This window comes from Strix uralensis, chromosome 2 (assembly GCF_047716275.1).
Source record: "Strix uralensis isolate ZFMK-TIS-50842 chromosome 2, bStrUra1, whole genome shotgun sequence".
Taxonomy (NCBI): Eukaryota; Metazoa; Chordata; class Aves; order Strigiformes; family Strigidae; genus Strix; species Strix uralensis.
The window spans coordinates 56,707,466-56,728,857 of NC_133973.1; the positions used below are offsets into that span (position 1 = coordinate 56,707,466).

Genomic DNA, 21,392 nt, shown 5'->3' on the forward strand with positions numbered 1-21,392 from the left:
GTTAACTGGCTAACTATTTACCTATCAGTGTATTTAATACAAATGTCCATTGAAACTCAATATTCTGAAAATACAAAAGTTTTACTTTGCACACGCATTATTTCTACAGGTGTGTGAGACATGATTGTCTTTCTCTTTTTAACAGGAATAGCTTTTTATAAAACAAACATTTGCCCTGAAGTTTTGGATTGGTTATCCAAGAAAAAGAAGAAACAAAGAAAAATGTAATATCCAAACCCTTCGCTCTAGCAGTAAGCCAAACTACTGCAGGGGTAATGAGTCAGACCTGCTTTTCAGTCTTAATTTTCATGTGGCTGTAGTTGACTTCATACAGTTTACAGCTTGTATTCACAGTGTACAGTGCTCTATGTGGACACGAATAAAAATGCATGAGAGGAAGAAGAAACAGCTCATTTTTTATGATTAAATTTAAAAGATGGTATTATGGTATTCAAAATGCAGTAAAAATGAATATTTAAAAATTCAAAATATGCTTCCTAATTCCACAATTTGACCAGCTGTATTTTAAAACTGGGTGTTTAAATGAGGACATTCAGGTACCAAATCTATTTTTAGTCACTTTCTTGTTCCCCTTGAAATCAACGGTGGTTTTGCCATTACTTCAATGGGAGTATAATAAGGCCCTTCACTTTCAATACCTTATAACTATGGGAAAAACAGTGGATACAGTGGGGATGAATGCACCTCTAATAAGTAATATTTTTTTGTACTATTGCAGTTCCTAAATAACATAGTAAGTCATCTGAAAAACTGAGCAGCAATGGAGAAACAGGTTCAATTATTCAGTATAAATCTCCATTACAACCAAAACAATTCCTTAATTGTATACTGTCCTTACTCTCTAAATCAAGTATTCCTACTTCATCTGTCAGTGCTGCTAAGTGAGAACTAACTTCTTTCCTTCCTTCCTTCCTTCCTTCCTTCCTTCCTTCCTTCCTTCCTTCCTTCCTTCCTTCCTTCCTTCCTTCCTTCCTTCCTTCCTTCCTTCCTTCCTTCCTTCCTTCCTTCCTTCCTTCCTTCCTTCCTTCCTTCCTTCCTTCCTTCCTTCCTTCCTTCCTTCCTTCCTTCCTTCCTTCCTTCCTTCCTTCCTTCCTTCCTTCCTTCCTTCCTTCCTTCCTTCCTTCCTTCCTTCCTTCCTTCCTTCCCCCCAAGGTAAAATTTAATTCCACAAGCCCCCACAGTAGCCCATGTTTACTGCAGCCCCACACCACACAGATGCTACAATTCCTCCTTTTCGTTGAATCCTACAGTGCTGATTTTTTTCTCGCTAATTTCAGCATTTCCTTCACTGTTGGTATTAGAAACCCAAGTTAGGAAAGATAATAGGTACAAGGCAATTCCTGTGTGCCCCTTAGTCATCTCCCTTGAATATCTTCCTCATGTGGCTAAGTTTAACTATGCATTTTGAGACTTCCAGAATCAGACTTGACAGCTTGGGTTTCAAACTATAGCTTCCTCTGCATCGTGCCGTGGTAAATTTGTGACTGGCAATATTTTCACAAGCTGCAGTTGCTTATGATTCCTCTGTGTAATTGGTTTTGTGTAGGCTGCTGGCTTTTTTCTTTTTTCCTTGATAAAGAGAGGAAATATTAAGAGGACATAACAGATCATATTGTTTTGTGTTTTCGGTACTAAGTTCTTTTGTTCTTTTATTTTCAAGGCTTTAAATATTTCATAAATTAAATTAAAATTTTGTAATGAAGGATGCAAATCTGTGAGTCACCTTGAAATATTTGAATAATATACATAAAATTCCTTGTTAAAAAATTATTTCTTTACTTACCCTTAGAATAGAATTAGCTTGTCAAACCTAAGATTTTTCTTTTATTTGTTGTTTTTAAGGATGCTAAGCATCTAATCCTAACTAACATCCTAAGTTACATCTCTAACTCCGCAATTGTGAAAGACTGGAGAAAACATAACTGAGATATGTGAGGTAAGCCCAGGATCTTCACAAATATACCAAAAGTGGAACTGAAAGTACCTTTGGGTATATAGTGATTAAACTTATTATGTTGTTGGTTTTTTTTTTAAAGAAAAACTTTGAATTGAAAATAATCATTGTATACACTATCAAAAATTAAATGCTTTTGAAAGACAGGTTAGATGGAAAATCAACATTTTTGTATGAGTTCTAGTGTAACACTAATTGAAATGTTTCCTATTTCTATATGCTAACATTTAGATCAAGCCCTCTGTGATAGTAATAGAGTCAGTGTCTTTATATACTTATTGTGGCATATTTGTATGTTTATTTGCTTGCTTCCCTATTAGAACTTGAAGAGGCCTGATACTGAAATTACTCTAAGGTAAAAATACTTAAACCAATATGCAATATACAAAGGATTTTTGCAACATAGGGATACTAGCAGGTTAAAAAGATATCAACTAAAATGGCATCTAATTTCAGCACTAAGTGTTCACAGAATAAGCTTCAAGGTTAGAGTGAGATCGTGTTATTGCTCAAGATGTTTGCTCTGTAACTTTCCAGATAAAGGCGCAATTTTTTTTAAGTCTTATGGACTCTCAGTTCTACAAATCCCCGTCCCTCCAGATGAACTTGGACTTAATTGGGAGTAAGAGGAGCTGAAAGATTTTCAGATATCACACAATTTCTGTAACAGTCTACATTTGCACTCATCGATGTTTATATTCACTATTGTAAGAGTAATAAGTAGCCCAGCTAGAGGTGAGTATTTGCAACTGGAGTGTGGTCACTAAATAGAATATAATTACTTTTTATCTCTTTCCTTCACCCAGTGCCAGGAGAAGCTAACCAGCTTGCCTTCCATAATGGTGAGTTTCCGTGGAAGCTTCCCGATGGCTTGCAAAGGTACAGATTGCCTGAATCTTTCTGATAGGGCATATGTTGACTTTAGTTGTTATCTTCTTTTACTAAGTCTACAAACTGCTGTAAAACAGCAAAGAAATAATCAGATTTATCAACCAAAACAAAGCCGTGAAATTACTTATTTTTCAGTATTATTTGAGGGCTCACAACCATAAATGTATATTTATGTATATGCAAATATGTGCATATTTGCACACATCAAGAAACACACAGACACAACATACAAACGCACTTCATTCAAAAACCCACACCTTGGACCTAACACATTAGCCTTTACCCTCACAGAGTCCAGCTGAAATCAATGGGACCAACGTGCCAGCAGTCCTTTACTGCATCCTGTCAGTTCAAAGAGAAAGGCTTTGTTGTTCCAGTCGCATTGCAAGACTTCTGTTGTTTAGTGATATACTAGGGCCCTTATTAACATCCATCCAATTATGGCCACATACTCTTTACTTCTCAGTAGTAATCAGAGCTTGAATCTTGGGAGTAATTTGTTCAGTCCCTGATCAACCCAAACCTAGGAATAGTACAACAATCATTTCTTTATGCTTTTCCTCCTTTTTGAGGGTAGTAAATAAATTTTATCTTGAGGTTTCTTTTTTCTCAGAAGATGCTGTAGTGACAGAACTGTAGAGAAGCAATTTCCCCTTTTTATTTCTAAAACTAAAAAAAAAAGTTCATGTTGTCATCAACTTGCTTAAAAAAACCCCCACATTGACATCAGCTTACTTTATTTAAAAAATCTCAACAATTTGAAATGCTGCTACACATGCCAATCTGTATTTTAGCATTGCTGATCATTTTGTTGCTGAACTCGGAGACCATGGGGGGTGGCGCACATGTGTGTGCAGAGCTGTACACACACATTTGCCTGAGAGCAAGATGTATTTCCACAAAGATCCTCTCACAGAGGATCAAATAGTAGAACGAACCCTCCAGCTTGGTAAGATGTGCTGGAGTGAGTAAGACAGGATAAGTTTCCTGAAGGCCTGGGTCACCAGCGTGGAGAGCTGTGCCACCACACCACACCTACTCCCCACTCTGTCGGCTGCCGTAAGGTCCCGTGCAGGTACTTGCGAACAGCAATTGCAGACCTGAGTTCATGCAACAATACAACATCCCTCTCAGATGAAACACTATCCTACTCATCCCTCAAAGGTATGCTGAAACATAGATAAACAAGGGGCTTGCCTATACTAGAACGGTTGCAGGTTTAGTTTTATTATTAAATACCATTTTAAGTGAAACATCCACTGTGTAGAGGTAGCTGCAGCAGTATGCCTTCCCTTCAACAAGAGAGCAAAATAAAGGGTATTTGGGTAAGGAACAAGAATTTATGATGGTATATAAATACATAAAAATATCACATTCCCAGTGAATGTAATTAAAGCAGTGTTATTTCTAACGTGGATCAATCTGAAGTGACTGCTCAGAGGCAGCAAAGAGAACAAGTACTCAAATGGTGTCCCAGACCCTCTTCTCCAGCCACTGGAAAATACCCCCTCCTTCTTCCTCTACATCAGAAATGTTTCAAAGCACAGGGAGGCTGTCCGGAAGTGCAATGCAGCAGAGCTCCATTAAAGCCAATAGAGTTATTTCCATTTACAGCAGCCAAGGGGCTTGTCCCTAATTTCTTTCCACAGGAGAACGTGCAAAGCAGATTTCTGATATTTATTATGAAGTGATGGACAGTTTGCAGGCTTGATGCTCTGCCTAGAGATGATCCCAGAGTACAAAAGAATGACCAAGAGAGAAAAGGGAATCTTGTAGGCAATACCTAACTTGCCTCTTCCCCCTCTAAAGTGAATTTTGCACTTTTTTTTGCAGTGAATGTAAGCATCTCATTGTCATGATTGTATTATTCCTAAAATGGGTTGCTAATACTTGAGAAATGATGTCAACAAAAAATGGGGTCACGTAAAATGCTTATAATTATCTCTAAAATTAGTCCCCTTTAAAGAACATATTTACATGACCCATCGACAGAACAGTTAAGTACTTTCAGTATGTTTTACTTGTATTTGGCAAAACAATTTCCTTGCTGAAGTACACCAATGAATGGGAGAGATTGCAGCTAACAAAATAAATTAGAAAGAAATGTTTTGGGAAATTTTTTTTCTATACTTTGTGTAGGATTTAGAATGAAAGAAAAATTTTTATGCCAAGTTCAAAAAGACCTCACCCTACTCACACTAGCCATCTTTCTGTTTTAAACCACAAGCCTCTACAGTTGTGAAAGAGCATGAGCTCTTTCAACAATATGAACTCCAGTATGTTGCAAATTCTCCGTATAGACATTCCCCCAGTTTCTGAAAGTTTTAAGGTGGAGTTCTGGCTTTATTAAAATTCATGGTAAAATTATCATAGGCATAACAATACCCTTTTAATCTTAAAGGTGTTTTTTTTAAAATTAATGAAATTTGGCACATTAGGGAATGTATGAGATTTCATTCCACCAAAAAAAGGAATAAACAAAGAAAATAGATTAATAAATTAATTTACCAAAGTAAAACTAGAGATGCATGAGCATACATCGTAAGAAATGAGCACTTTTTTTTCCTAAAATGGTAGACAAAGTCACTATTAAAGTAAAATGTGACATGTGGGCAAACTTTGCTAATGAGGTAGTTAAAAATATTTTCATTTGTATTTACATTTTTGTTTACATTTATGTTTTAGGAGTTTTTTTTTTTTTCTCTCTAGTTAGGAATCTGTAAGCCTAGTAAGGCCAAAACCTTTGATTTCCTTTGTGAGAAGGATGTATAGTTGCTGAATAATTTATATTGTATTCATAAGATAATTCATAATTGCTGGTGCTTCTCACCCCCCCCAAATTTGAATGCTTTCCATATTAATAATGCATTCATCCTCCTGATCCCCTGTGAAATAAGGTGAGAATATTATCTTACAGAGAAAGTGGCAAATGCATAAAGCACTAGGTTTTTTGACCATACTTACAACAATACAGTCTTGGTCAGAACATTTTGATGGTGAATCATAGAATGGTTTGGGTTGGAAGAGATCTTAATTATCTAGTTCCAAACCCCCCTACCATGGGCAGGGACACCTTCCACTAGACCAGGTTGCTCAAAGTCCCATCCAACCTGGCCTTGAACACTTCCAGGGAGGGAGCAGCCACAGCTCTGGGCAACCGGTTCCAGTGCCTCACACCCTTACACTCTTGGCCTTGTTGAACTTCATGAGGTTTGCACAGGCCCACCTCTCCAGCCTGTCCAGGTCCCTCTGGATGCCATCCCTTCCCTCCAGCGTGTCAACCGCATCACACAGCTTGTTGTGGTTGGCAAACTTGCTGAGGGTGCACTCAGTCCCACTGTCCGTGTTGCCAACAAAGATGTTAAACAGCGCCGGTCCCAATACCGACCCCTGAGGAGCTACTCATCTATCACTGGTCTCCACTTGGACATCGAGCCATGATGAGTGGCCGGTACTCAGGGGTCGGTACTGTGACCAGTGCTGTTCAGTTTGCTGAATCATTAAGTTTAAAGCAGGGTACATGTGGTGTGAATCTGTAGGCAGTTACTGTGAATATAGATGGCATGAGTGACCATTTGGGAACAAATTACAGAGGTATAGACTCAGCTCACCCATATGGATGAGATCTTTTACCCCTCATCAAAGATGATTTGGATTTTAGTGGCACTTCCTCTCTACCTGCATGTGGAACAGGCAAAGAAATTGAGCTCATGTGGGATGAAGCAGGTAGGACGGTGGTGATATGCCGGTATGCAGGGCTGCTGTTCAGGGGACCTGGGCAGCCTGCAGCAACATGAAGTTCAATGGAGGCAAAAGCAAAGCCTTGTCCCAGGGCTGGACTAAGCCCCTGCGGCAGAAACCAGAAGGGCAGGAAAAAGTCAAGGGCAGACAGGAGCGGGTCCGCAGGGGCGCCCAGGGGGTTGGAGCCCACCTTGCTGGAGGGGAAAACAGGGGCACAGTGTTAGTTCAGCCTGGAGAAGGGGAAACCTTGTGATTCCCTGCAATTACCCGGTGGGAGAGGAGGGAGAAAGCAGAGTCTCAACTTTGCATTTGGCCCTGTGCTGGGCAGGGACTGGAACAGACGATCACCTTTCCACCCAAATTTGTGTGAGTCTGAGATTCCAGGTTCACAGGTTGACTCTGCTGGAGCACAGGGAATGGGGTGAGAGCAGCACCTCTGTTACAACAGGATATCCTCAGGAGCCTAATTTCTGAGACTCTTATGGGATGGGAAAGTGTTTGTTTTACTTCACCCTAAGAGCCTGCTGAAAGGCAAAACCATCTTACACATGCCATAGGGGAATGCAGGAGTTCAACACTTCCAACAAGAATAAAAAAGGAGAATGTTTGTTTAGAAACCTGAGCATGATTTTAATGGCCTGGGTTGATTAATCAGCCGGGTTTGAAAACGATGGTCAAATTATAAATAGAGCTGAGAGGCACGGCATACAAAAATACAGTTGTATTTGCATTATAAATTTTATATAAATAGAGGGAAAAAAAAGCCTTGAAATTTTTCAGGCTTGAGTTCCAGCCACTCTGTTAACATGAAACCTGTTCTTTCCCTTGTTATTTTCCATTCCTGTGCCTGTGAAACCTGGGTTGGGACTGGCCACCTCTCTCTCCCACTGCTGACTACTCCCTCTGCAGCCTTTACAGCCCTGTAACTGCTAATTTGCTTTGCGTGAGAGAGATCAAAAACAGGTTCAATGTTTCTAATTGCAATCTGCCCCTTTCCGTGCTAAAATCTAGTGTGGGATCATCAACAGGTGGGTTCCCGCAGAGGTATGTGGGTCTAGCATGGCTGCAGCTGCCCGGATGAATACGTTACTTGGTTAAACTTTAGAACTGTCCCTTTTTCAGCCTGTGCTCTCCTGTGTGCAAACTGCAACAGCTCAGAACCCCCTGTAGTTTGGAGACAACTACCTTGACTGGCAGAAAGACCCTAATTTTGCTCTGCAGTTGCTGTTCTGTGCAACCCTTTACACTAGCTGAATTTGTAGCCTGCTTGTTACTTAATCAGGCTCGGAATCAACAAGCGTGGAAAGTATTTGGTTTTCTTCTGGAACTTTTCACTGATTTTTAGATGATATGTGTTGAAAAAAGTTTATCAAGCATGGTATGAGCTTTGCTGCCTACTTATCCCTTCCTATCCATCCTCTGGCTTGCCTTTTCCTTCTTGTCTCTCTCTGCTATCGTTAATATACTATTTTCTGCTCCTGGGTTCTTTCTAAGGTGCCTTAACATTTACATATTTATTCTCTAAACTGTACCAGCATGTTCCCATTAAAAATAAAGTACCATGTCATATTGTTCCTGATATCACTTAGAGCTTACATCTTACACTGAAGCTGTAAGACTCAGTAGCGCTGCCATAGGTGCCCCACATGCCAGGATCCTGCCGGGTGCTGGGTGGCTCTGGGGAAGCCCTTGGGGTGCCCTGGTGCACACAGGAGTTCAGCCATGGCCAGCAGCTGGTACTGGGCTCCTGGTGAAACATTTGAATACTGACACCAGCGGACATTATTGCTTTGACTTCGATAAGAGACAGTCTGGATCTGCATAGGCTTTGATGAAATTTTAATTCAGCTTACAGAAAGTTTTTCTTATTTCTGGGAGGCTTCTTACTCTAACAGGTTGTGAAGCAAATGGCCTGGATTGTAAATTTATTTGTCTGCCCTAAGTAAGAATATTCTGACTTGAAATTCCTGACTTGGGCAAGAGGGAAATGCGTGTCATAATAAAACACAGCATCTTTTCCCTGAGTTTTGCATCCGTGGAGCCATTCTTAAGGGCACAGTTATAGATTGGATCTCTCTTTGCCCTTCCTATCACTATCATCACCCTTCCCTGACTTAATTTGCTCATGGTGGGGGCATCAGATCCAATTTTCCTACACACTCAAACATATGGATTCAAGATGTGGGCTGCTCTTGAAGAAGGCGATTGCATTTTTTACTTTCTCTGAAACTGAATAAGCAATCGTCACAATCCAAGCTATTGTGCTCAATTTAAAAAAAAAAGAAAAAGGTAATAAAATGGGAGACTGTGTATGGGTGGCAAAACTGGGTGCTATGTAAATGTGCAGAGCAAGGATATGCTTATTAAATAGGCAACAGAGAATTAGAGGAAACTATTTCAGTTTACATTCAAGTATATTATGGGACTGTTTATAGGGCCCAAAAGAACTTCCAGAGCATTAACACATGCGGTATGAGACGCAGAGGTGGTAGAATCTATATAAAGGTGAATAGACATGTAAAACCAGAATAACTTGTTAGCATTTGCATTGTTGCTGCCTTGAGGCTATGGCAACTATTTCACCCACCTTTTAGAAATTCATTCAGCGTTTTTTTTCTGTGGGCTGGATTAAAGACAGCATTTTTTTAAGATCAGGGAACAACGTCAATGATAAATCAAGGTAATCTTACGCTATTTTTTTCAGAAAAATGAAGGACACGTGAGAACCCTATAGAAAAAGGTACTGATACAATAACTGATTGTGAAAGGAGAAGGGGAAGGTCAGGTTTATGTTCTTTTTTCTTCTCTTTAATTATAAAGACCAGATGACATATATATCTCTGGATTTATACATTTGTGTTGTGGTGGAAATTCGTCTCTTATCACCCTTTCCTAGGCAACTCCTTGGAGTGTCCAGACTTCTGGACCAAGAAGAAGAGGAGAAAATTGTGACAGCAGAAAAATCTATGCAAATAAATCTTGAGTAATGAAAGGGAAGGTGAGTTTTATTCACACTGGTTTTGACTTTTAACTCAAGTACTGAGAAACACTCAGGAGAAAATTTATCTCTCTGTCTTTCTTCGGGGCAGAAAAAGTTCAAAGCGAACATGTGAGGTCTCTGATGACTCCTCGAGCAAAGTTATGAGGGAATCAGCCTTCCTGGTAGCTTAAAGGTGAAAAAAAAAAAAAAAAAAGAAGAAAATCCCTTCCTCTTACACGTTTTATTGTACATTTAACCTTTTTCATAAATTATTGAGAAACATACCAACTAATAGTTTATCTTTTAAAACATTCTTATCTAGATTTTTTTAATAAATAGACAATTGGATGGGCAATCATCTATCTTTTTATTACTTTTTTCCCACATTAGGAAGTGCTATACATTTCCACAAGCCATAACAAATGGTCCCATTTGCTGTGGGATTTGCACTCAGCTGGGACACAGACTGTGGTATGTCTTTACTACCGAAAAGATGTCAGTTTTAAAGCAGGGGAATCAGTATGCATTACTATCCTGCTCTGAAATCCCAGTAGCGTCAAATACAGTTTTTACTACACTGTACCTCAGCGAGGACAACACTGAACTTTACAATGAGAAGTGACTTTACCCAAGTATTTTAGGACAAAATCAAGAAAGATTTGCTTCCTTGAGGGTTTTACTGAGGGGGGAGAGGGGGGAAGAGGAAAAATTAAAAATATCTCTTTTAGTTATAACAATGACAAAATAACCCTCTCTTGCAGGGAGTGGTGGGATCTCAGGTAGACCAGAAACAGAGGGAGGAAAAAAAGATGTGTCTGTAGACTCATCCTGTACACCACTGTATCTTGACTCTCATGATGTACGCATTGAATGGATTCTGTAATTTTAAAATAACACCAGCATTTCAATAAGTGTGCGTTGCTATGAATCCCCTGCAGTCCATGGAGCTATGGTACTTTTAGTAGTTGAGATCTTGACCTTTTAAACTTTTGCCTTTGTCTATCTATATCACTGTTTTTCCCTTTTCAGCTGTCTATTGAAACATAATAAAATGAATTTTTAATAGCATTTAATTTCTGCTTACATTGACATCCTCCAGGAAAGCTGAAACACTTGGGATTTATTTACATATAGGATTTATTCAATGTTTAGGGTTTATTAATTTTATAATTAAACCTTAATGGTTACTAGAACTTTGTCTATACCTGAAGGACACACCTATGAAATTAAAATGGCAAACCCTGTTGCTGGAGGTGTTCCTTGTGCCACAGAAAGGGTTCTGTTTCCAGCATATTTAAACCAGCTCTCCAAACCAAGATGTGTTGATAAAAGGCACGCATTTTGCTTGAACAACTGCATCTATATTTGAGTTTTGCTAGCTGTATCAGTTGAAGGTAAACTAACAAATGCTTTCATAGATCAGCTTCTTGCTTCAAACTTAAAGCAAAGCCTCCATAAAGCTTTTAGACTTGAATGAAAAAGAGAGAAAGGAGATATTATGATAGCTGAGTTTGGTTGCTGTCATGTAAGTCAAGTAAAAAGAAATTACACCTACTCTGGGTGGAACGGTGATTCAGATCGTTCACCTTTAAGTTGAAGAGCCTGTAAAAGGAAATTTGCTTCTGTTTCTAAGTGGATGTGTGTGGGAGACTGACATTAACACCTTACACTGAAGAAACTATTCTCTCCGTCCCTTTTCACAGCTGACTAAACACAAACAGCACTGGTTTAACAAAGAACCACAGACGGCAGGACTGATTATAGCCCACGCTGAATGAGGAGCTTGATTCAACAAGGTAAATGAAGGTCAGATTAATCATGGATCATATTTCCCCTACCCACTGAAGCCCTTACATTACATTATATATGTCATTGTGCTACATTTCTAGAACATCAGCCCAAAGCCTGGATTTTTCACCAGCCTCATTAGCCCCTGGAGCAGACTCTGCTGACTTTGGGGTCCACACCTGTGCCACCTCTACTGCATGAGTGGTCAGTGTAAAAATACATTAAAAGAGCAAGAGAGCAGCACAATTTTAAAGGTGTCAGTATCTCTTTCTTAGCTACATTGCTGAGCCATATTAATGACAGCATGAAAGATTCCTTTATTTAACAGGTCAGGTGTGTACTTTAAAAAAATCACTTGACAGTTACCTTTGATAAATGTTCTAGTAGCTTAGGTCACCTAATTTGGGCTCCAAGTCAGAAGTAAAGGCTAGCATAAAGCTCTAATTTCCCTGCTCTGGTATTGCGTTAAGATAACCCTATCTGTTCCACTACATGGTTTCACAATTATTCTATGAGGTTTGACTGCATTTAAGGAGCTAAGGACCTCAGAAAAAGCTCTTGACATTCAAGACTTCAAGCTGAATATTTTTATTAAGATCTTTCTCACACAGTGAATATTAAGTATTTATAGCCATACTGGGCCAAGAAGAAGGTAGCACTCAGGTACTTCCATTGGTTGTTTCTATAAAGTTGGCAGACATTCTGACTATTTTCACTTAACATGATATGGAAAAATACTATGAGTGGCCATTAAAACTCTACTTATCTGTTTCCCAAATCTGCCTGAAAACTCTTGGAAATCACGGTAATGTACCTGAAAGCAGCTAAGGGGTGCATGCCCGCATGCCACGATGGGGTGCCCTGCAGAACCTCTCACAGGACCAGAGAGAGCAACTACTGCAGAGGGGGGATGCCGTTGGCTACTACTTCCAGCAGCCAAACTGCTTTTGATATCTTTGTCTGACTTTGCACTGTTCAGGGTAGATATATCTATATGTATTCTTGGAAGACACTTTGTGTACATTGCCCATTTAAATCAGAAATGGAAATTGAACTTCAGGCTAACAAATGTAGGGCAAGTTTGAGGAAAAAGGTTGGAAGCTTCTAACATGGCCATTATAAAGGCTTTTAAAATAGTTACTGGAGTTCCTTTGGTTTGGCCTAAAATCATCATAGATTAAGTGTATCAAAAAGAGTCCAGGGATGACCACAACGAAGATTTACTTCTTTATCTGAAAAAAAAACCCCAACTCAGGATTTCCAGTGTGCATTTTGGAGCTGGTCTTTTGGAAGTACTTGCCTAGGAGTAGAGGAAGGGAAGAAAAAGAGGCCACAGAAAATGAAACATAAGCAGAAGATTGAGCATGGCCAACTTTCAAATCAGGATGGTTTGAGATGCATGAAGATACAGGAGTCAGGTTCGTAGCCAGGATATGTATGACTTAAAAAAATAAGATGAAGTGCAGAAAATAATAGCTTTCTCTGAAAGAGAGCAGACAAAAAAATACAGGGAAGATAAGTGGGATGTGTCACAGGTAAAAACAATAATTATGAGAAGGCTGGGAGACTAATAGTTGGCAGAATTTTCTAGGACAATTTTGATTTGCAGACATCCTTTCAGTGGCTGTAGGCATTTCCTGCTTTGGCTGCAGTTTATTCAGATGTGTAATGGAAAGAGGAAAAGACACTTGATGAAGTTAAATGCAGTCTTTTGAAAAGTGTGAATATAAGTATGCATAAACTATAGGCTGCTTTTAAAGTCCAATGGAAAATGCATAAATTCAGGAAATGATATCAATTGGCATAACTCTATTTGATGGTAATGTAGCCATTTACCTTAGGTGAATATTTGGCTCTTTCTTGTTCACGTTGTGCCAAGACTTTCACACTTTCAGGGTGATTTTATTCATGTACTGCTACCTATTTATTGAACCTCACCTGGCAGAGTTCAAGTACTTCAGAGATGCTGAAAGTCCTGAGTTGACACTGGAAATAACGTACCTCAGAGGCTTTCAGAATTGGCCAGACCGTGTTTTGCACTGTAGAAGACCAGACTCTTTGTGTTCATCTTAAATAAAGTTGATGTCTTGCATTTTGTTCGAGAGCTTCACATGTAATGACCTTGATGAGTTACAGTGCAAGATTGCTAATGAGAAATATTATGAAGAGCTGAGAGTACTAGAAATCATATGTGGAACAAAACAACTTTGGGGCAATATAAGTCCCTTTGGACAAGGACGACTACTTCTATTTTTGTTTGATTAACACCTAGCATGCTTAGGCCTGGTTCTGCGGCTGCAGTGTTTAACAGTTTTCACCACTCAAATAATATAATATGTGTGTGCACATATGGAACTTCTAGCTACATCTTAAACCAGTATCTAATTTAGAGCATAAAAGTAAATCCTCGTAAACGAATGGAACTAGCTATGTGTTTTTGAGCACTGCCAGAGCAGAATGATTAAGGAAGGAGGTATGAAGGGATGAATGTGGGAAACCCTTCATCCGTTGTTAAGCCAGGACACTTCTCCTGGACCTCCCTAGCACAGAGTGAAGGAGGAAGCTGGAATAAGGTGACATCAATCCCCATCAGTCCCCACCTACACAGCATTTATAGGAAAGCTTATTTCCCAGAAGACAGGGTTTTATCTGAGATTGTAATACTAACTTAGAACCACATCATGATTTAATTAAAAAGCATGTACTACATGGAATTAATATGGAAAGGATTGAAACCTGGGTCACTTACAGATACAAAATGGAGTTATTATTAGAACATTGTGGTGGGTTGACCCTGGCTGAATGCCAGGTGCCCACCAAAGCTGCTCTATCACTCCCCCTCCTCAGCTGGACAGGGGAGAGAAATATAACGAATGACTTGTGGGTGGAGATAAGCACAGTGAGAGATCACTCACCAATTACTATCATGGGCAACACAGACTTGACCTGGGGAAATTAGTTTAATTTATTACCAATTAAATCAGAGTAGGATAATGAGAAATAAAACCAAATCTTAAAAACGCCTTTCCCCCGCCCCTCCTTTCTTCCCTTTACTCCTGATTTTCTCTACCTCCTCCCCTCCAGCAGCGCAGGGGGGAAGGGAATGGGGGTTGTGATCAGTTCATCATATGTCTCTGCTGCTCCTTCCTCCTCAGGATGAGGACTCCTCACACTTTTCCCCGGCTCCAGGATGGGGTCCCTCCCATGGCAGACAGTCCTCCATGATCTTTTCCAATGTGAGTCCTTCCCACAGGCTACAGCTCTTCACCAACTGCTCCAGCATGGGTCCCCTGCGGGGTCACAAGTCCTGCCAGCAAACCTGCTCCAGCGTGGGTTCCTCTCCCCACGGGTCCACAGGTCCTGCCAGGAGCCTGCTCCAGCGTGGGCTTCCCATGGGGTCACAGGCTCCTTCGGGCACCCACCTGCTCTGGTGTGGGGTCCTCTACAGGCTGCAGGGGAATATCTGCTCCAGTGCCTGAGGTACCTCCTCTCCCTCCTTCTTCACTGACATTGGTGTCTGCAGAGCTGCTTCTCTCACATATTCTCACTCCTCTTTCCAGCTGCAGTAGCACAGGGGTTTTTTTTCCCTTCTTAAATATGTTATCCCAGAGGTGCTACCACCGTCGCTGATGGACTCAGCCTTGGCCAGCGCTGGGTCCATCTTGGAGCCAGCTGGCATTGGCTCTATCTACATATGGGAAGCTTCTAGCAGCTTCTTCACAGAAGCCACTCATGTAGCGCCCCCCCCCCCCCCCCCCCCCCCCCCAAAACCCTGCCACACAAACCCAATACAAATGTATACAAAAAGCCTGGCCTTTTTAGTGGGCTTACTAGAGAGTGACTCCATCTGACAGAAGACCATTCTAGACACTGACATCACATCTGTGCTAATAATGTGTGCAGATGACAGAGAAATTGGCAGGGTACTAAATAAGGAAAAAAAGTTATCTGTGCTGTGCAAGCTGAATGGCTTAATTCGGTTGTCACCATGCGCACAATGTATTTTAATAAAACTAAATAGAAAATAATACACACAGAGCAAAATTGCAAGCTCTGGTTTGAGGGTGGGAGACAGTCTTGGCAAGCAGTCACACAAGGACGTATTTAGTAATCTGTGGTAATCACCTCAAGGTGAATGCCCAGAGGAGGAACATGGAAAGAAAGCAAATGTCCCACAAGCATCTGCGGATATCTTCAATCTTGGTGGTACAAAACAGGGCATCAAGCAGAGAAGTGGCTGTGCCCATACATGTAATGCTGAGTGTAAAATGTTATGTCCAAGCAGGATAGTTGCATTTCAAGAGGAAATCAGAAATTTGAGAAAGAGATAAAAATACAATAAAATGAAGTAAAAACTACTAGACAAGTCTCATTATATGCAAGGGATGAAACTTACGTTTAGAAATGAAGATCACTATGGATAGACATTTAAACACTGAACAGCTATTTTGTGGTGTGAGCTTTTTGACCTTTCCATAAAGGCATAATAAAATCTAATCACTGGGAAGTGGAGTTTGAGAAATGGAACTTCAGAATAAGATGTAATTAAGATGATTAACTCCCAATATCATCTTTCTACAGGATGATCCATTCTGCCATCCTGGTTTTGAGCCTCAAGAAATTATGAGAAATTTATGTCCAGCCACAATTTCAAATTTGACTTTAATTTATGGAAGAATGTCTGCATGTTCTGATTAGATAAAGACAAAGAAGCCAACAAAACTAGCTAAGAACTATCTCTGTGTTAATTAAACAGCATTGGTCCTTATCTACTTGTTGATTTTACGTTAATGATCTTGCCAAGAATTTAATGCAGAGGATCACACAATTGCAAGAATCAAAACATTACTCTTTAAATAATAAAACCCCTTAAAAATAAACATAAACAAAGCCTACAATAATATTCAGTTACAAATCCATTACCGGTCCAAACTAAAATACTCATTTAATGAACAGAAATACCTAATTGCATTAACTGTCTGGATGTATTTTGGGTCTCTTTGTGTTAGGGCATGTTTCACACCTCAAATAGATCCATCAGCTGTTTACTTCAGTGTGCTGGGATTATTATGTCCACTGCCTTTTTACCAGCCTATAAAACCTGTTTTTCTTCTACATTTGAAGGAAAGAGAGAGAGTTTCATAAACACCATATGTGCTACTGAAGACAAAACTTTCCACAGTGTTAGGAGTCTTTGTCTCTTGCTGTTGAAATAGAACTTGGGTCAAAATTCCTGAAAAAAAACCCTCCCTAGAAATACATGAAGGATGGATTAACCTTTGCAGATAACTTTTGTGGAGGTGTATGTGAATTTCTTTGTAAGGTATAACCCAGCTAGTAGGCCATTTACCCTTTCAGCAGAGCAATCATTACAAAAATTGTTGTGCTGATACGGTAGATATTAGTTGATATGTTGTTAACATGTATGTCACAGTATTCAACGTAATCTTTAGCGTCTGCATGCATCTAAATAAAAGGTATGAAGCCAATGTGGTATTTCAATCACTGCTGGGAGCCAGGTTGCTGAAGGAAGTAGCTCTAGTAATAATAACATAGAGAATAGGCTGTACTGCTGGTGCCAGCAGGTGGGTTACCTCCCCCTTTGTCACCCAGCTCCTCTGCGTCCCTACTATATCTGCTCCTGATGGGAGATGTAAGATCCACATAGACCTAAAATTCCTAGTTTTGAAATTAGCACCTCCACTGAGCACCTTCAGTGAGAGTTGGACAAGTTGGTTGACTTTTCTGGCCAAATGCTCATTTCAATTCTTTGGATATTAACCTGACTTATAAGATGAAAATTACTTGGGTCAGCACCATGACATCTGTTCTATAATTGTCCACGGGGACAAGAAAGATAAAAGATAGTTTTTCAAATAAAAGTACTCCTTGTGATTGCTGTGTGTGCCGTTATTGTGGTTTGATCGTCTGTATTTTTGTGAATGATAAAATATGAAATTTGACATAGTAAAATACATAAAAATCTGTCCTTGAACATTATAAATTGTTAGATTAATTTAGCTTGGTAAGGAGGTTAAAGTGAAACTAAGTACCTCTGTGTGTGTGAGTGTATGCACGTGCATGCGCGTGGGTGTGCGTGTGATTGTAGGAGACTTGTGTGTTAACATTTCTGATAGACGGATATTTATCTAGCAATCCACAATCAGACAAATCTCTACTTTAAATAGGACTGTGACCATAAGATAAGGCACGTAAAAAGCTATCTTGCTATCTGGTACTATCAGGGCAGAAACATGAAATTCTTATGGTGAATTGCTCCAGCAAACGCATTCTTAACAAAATGCAGTATCGGAGAGCTAGAGCCAGAAGAATTTAGAATAAAAATAAGAGGCACAGTTTGTGTAGTGAGGTTAATTAACCACTACTTAATAAATTGTTTGAGTCTTCAGAACTTGAAATTTCTAATCAGGATGTACAGTTTTCTCTACAGTATATCCTAGTTTAGCTCAGGATTATGAGCCTATAGTAACAATCTATGGGGAGAGTCTGATCTTTCTATGGGATGATCTTTTGGCCTTAAAAATAGCCCAAATTATTATTTGAAATAATACTGACAAACGTATGGACCGTGGCCAGTGTCTGAGCACTGCAATCAGTGTATTTCCCCAGTCTAGCATGGTAGAACCTCAACTCATGTTCTGGCTTGTGATGCCTTGCTGGATTCACACAAAGGGGCTGATCTCATCGCATGAAGTGGAGAAGCAACCCAACCAAAACTTCAGATGTTCCAGTTTACATCTTTTTTGAGAGGAAGTGCTGTGTTACCCTCATCAAACATAGGCATCCAGAAGAAAGCAACTTGCTGGCTCCGAGTGGGAGGGAGGACTCGATAACCTCCAGATGTACCTTCCAACCAACATTTTTATGCATCTGTGAGTTTGCTTGCTCAGTATTACTTAAAATATATACATTCTCAGGCCAGTCACTAAATCTGAGTACAGTCACTGAAGTATTTTCTGTTGCTTATAACCTCTATGAGTAGAAGTTAGGCTTGCATAATTAGTACTTTACATGACATTCCCAAGTAAGATAATTCAGACTTTGGTGACAAACGGTTGGCAGTTTCCTCCACACTTACGTGGAGCTTCCTCACACAGTTTTGGAAGATTTCAGACGTACCTGAAATGAATGGTGGATACAGGTTTTTATAAACTCTGGAAATGGAAATTTAAAGAAAAATTATTAATGTGTCTAATTCTGGACATTAAAATTATAAAAAAGTTTACGTTGAAGTGCCATACTTGACACTGGTTTTAAGTTTTTCTTATTAAAGTTATTTTTAATGTTTTGTTGAAAACAAGAACTAGCTTTTCGTGCCTATACAGTTACAAAAATATTTAAAATTAAATTTTACAGTCCAAATAGCTGGCACAGCACAGTATTTTCAGCATCTGTATTTCCATTTTGCTTTGTGTATCCTTATACTCACAGAGTAGAAGAACAACAATGCAATGCGGTCATTCTTTGATGGGCAGATCTTCCAAGAAGCACAATCAAATTAATGTTTTTTTTCTATCATCCCTGTTTAAAAAACCACTAGTTTTAGAATGGATTAAGAAGGAAATCAAAGGCAAAACAGGACACATTCTTGCATGAAGAAACACACAGCATATTAAGTTAACTCTATACTAAAATAAAGATGGAGAATCACATGTAAGAATGAAATACTAATAGTAAGTCTTTTCTATAATTGCAAAAAATATTTTCTTTTTTATATATGTGTATATTTTAAATTCTCACTCTTTTAATATCCATGAGAGAACTAAAGGTGCCTGGGAAAATAAATCATGTGAGAATTTCAGTACTGACTGCTGCAGAGCCCAGAGGAGATTTGGACAATGCTTTGGAAAAGTGAAGTGTTGTGGAAAATATTACAGTGTTGTGGAAGAAGTAATAGTTTATTAAACATAAGGGCTGCAAAAATGAAATGATGTGTGGTCTGGCAAATGTTTTCTTTTTAAAGTTATGCATCCTGCTCATCCAAAAATATGCTAGAGGAACCCAGAGCTAGTTGAGGACCAGCAGCTGTACATGCCTGCTGAGCACAACAGTCAGAGGGAGTTAATGCAGATCTGCCCTTAGCACTCCTCTGATGCAGATTATAGCCATTTTTTTCTACAAGTAAAATAATAGTGATAAAAAGAAGCCATTTTCAGAGAAATACTGTATATCTTCTAGGACTTATTTTAGAAGCAGTTACCAATATTTACTACTCTGCAAAAAACCTGAGATTATGTTCTTAAATTACATGTAGTCACAACACCAATGCTTTGTGTTATTACCTTGTTTCAGGATAACAGTCTGTGCCCCAAAGCATGCATATATGCTGCTGTTGTCCGCTGACCTCAGGCATGTACCCCTGGGACTAGGACTAAAGACCTCTAAAGTAAATCCAGTAACTGAGGCCACCGTGAACACTCGTCCCCTAAATTGCACGTCAGATGTAAGAGCCCACAGGAAGAGTACGTAAAACAAATCCATAGCTGTGGTACCACAGAGTTAGCACACAGTTACTTTGTAGAGTTGGGAGCTGATAGCATCATGGCAGAAAAGTGGGAAACATTCTCGATTCCTGTAGCTCTTAATGAATTGACTAGTGTCACTCGAGTCCTTTGTAAAAGCTATTCTCATTTAAATCGTAGTTGCTATGAATGTGCACTGGTTTGTTAACTTGAAATATTTTGTGTAAAGTAATTTTCAGTTTAAAATTGGAAGAATTTCTGCCTAAAATTCCATAAAGGAAAAAGATATGGTCCTTGTTTTGTTTTGAATAAACTTGTCAAAAATAGTTTTACGTGACTTCAGAAGTCTTTGTTGCAGGTTTGTGTAGATCTTTGTGATGATTATGCTGTGGCAAAGTCAGTTGGTGTGCTGGTGCAACTGAATTTTGAACACTTCATTAAACATATAGGAACATGTGATGAAATGAAAGGAATGATGCATTTCCAGAGCTTGAATTCCAGAGCTAGAGTTCCTTTGGGTATCTCACTAGCACAGAAAGCAGTCTGTTCCTTATTTCTTGACCCCTCCAGCACAACCATCTGTGGTAGGAGTTTGAGATGAGAATCTGATAAAAACTGAATGAGGGCAGAAGAGGATTCTGAAGTGGAAGATCTGCTCTTCAGAGCCTGAAGGGGAACCCTAAATCATTGACATAAATGGCTGGTGTGTCTGAAGAGAGCAGGTGCTGAGTGGGCTAGATATATATAATTCTCTAAATAAAATGCATGTCAAGAAATAAAATTAGACAATAATCCTGAAAGTATATTCTTCTAGTGTTGGTATTAAAAAGCTAGCTATATCTTTTCTGTCATCCAGAGTTAATAAAAAATTATTAAATTCATGAACAAAATAATAAAAAATATCTAAAACTTTCAGACAAGCATCAGCTTCTTTATCTCTGCTTTGCAAAAGCCAATTGTTTCAAAGCTGCAATTGTAAATGCAGCACCTCTGACTTCAGCTAAGTCACTTAGTCAGGTTAAGTAACACTGTAGCTGAATTGCAAATCTTAAATCTTCTTCCAGAAGTGAAGACTTTATAAAGGAAACACAAGGGGTTTTCAGGATGGCTGTTGCTGTCTGCTGTTGACACCAGCTCAGGCCTGACATTGCAAAGCAGTCTAAACCAGCACAGCAATCCTTTATGTATTGCATTGGAAACGGGTTTTCCTCAGTAGGAAGACAAAGAAAGAATTCAGCAAGTCCCTTCTAGACTTATTTGCCCTCTGTATCACTGAATAATTGATGAAGATAGTGGAACAGAATCATCACCAACTGAAGCTTCAAGAGCGAAGAAAAATGGCAAAGTGTTCTTTAAACTAAAGAATAGCTTCTTTTCGATTAAGCAATGCTTAAACAATATCATTGGGATTCCAGGGGGTGCATTTGTCCTCATTATGAACTGTGATGCCTTGGGGGTCTTTGCAGGCAGCTCTGGCTGCAGGCGCTGGCTGCTGGCGTTTTGCTTGCTCGAGAGGGATAGGCAAAATTCAGCC

At 39.4% G+C, this 21,392-nt stretch overlaps 1 long non-coding RNA gene across 1 annotated transcript; it reads left to right on the forward strand.

Annotated features, from left to right (window-relative positions):
* The first annotated feature begins 2,731 nt into the window (after window positions 1-2,731).
* LOC141940166 (uncharacterized) lies at window positions 2,732-14,805 on the forward strand. Its single transcript, XR_012627902.1, has 4 exons — window positions 2,732-2,854; window positions 9,504-9,605; window positions 11,291-11,383; window positions 14,531-14,805. It is a non-coding gene; the product is annotated as an uncharacterized LOC141940166 (long non-coding RNA).
* The last annotated feature ends 6,587 nt before the right edge of the window (window positions 14,806-21,392 follow it).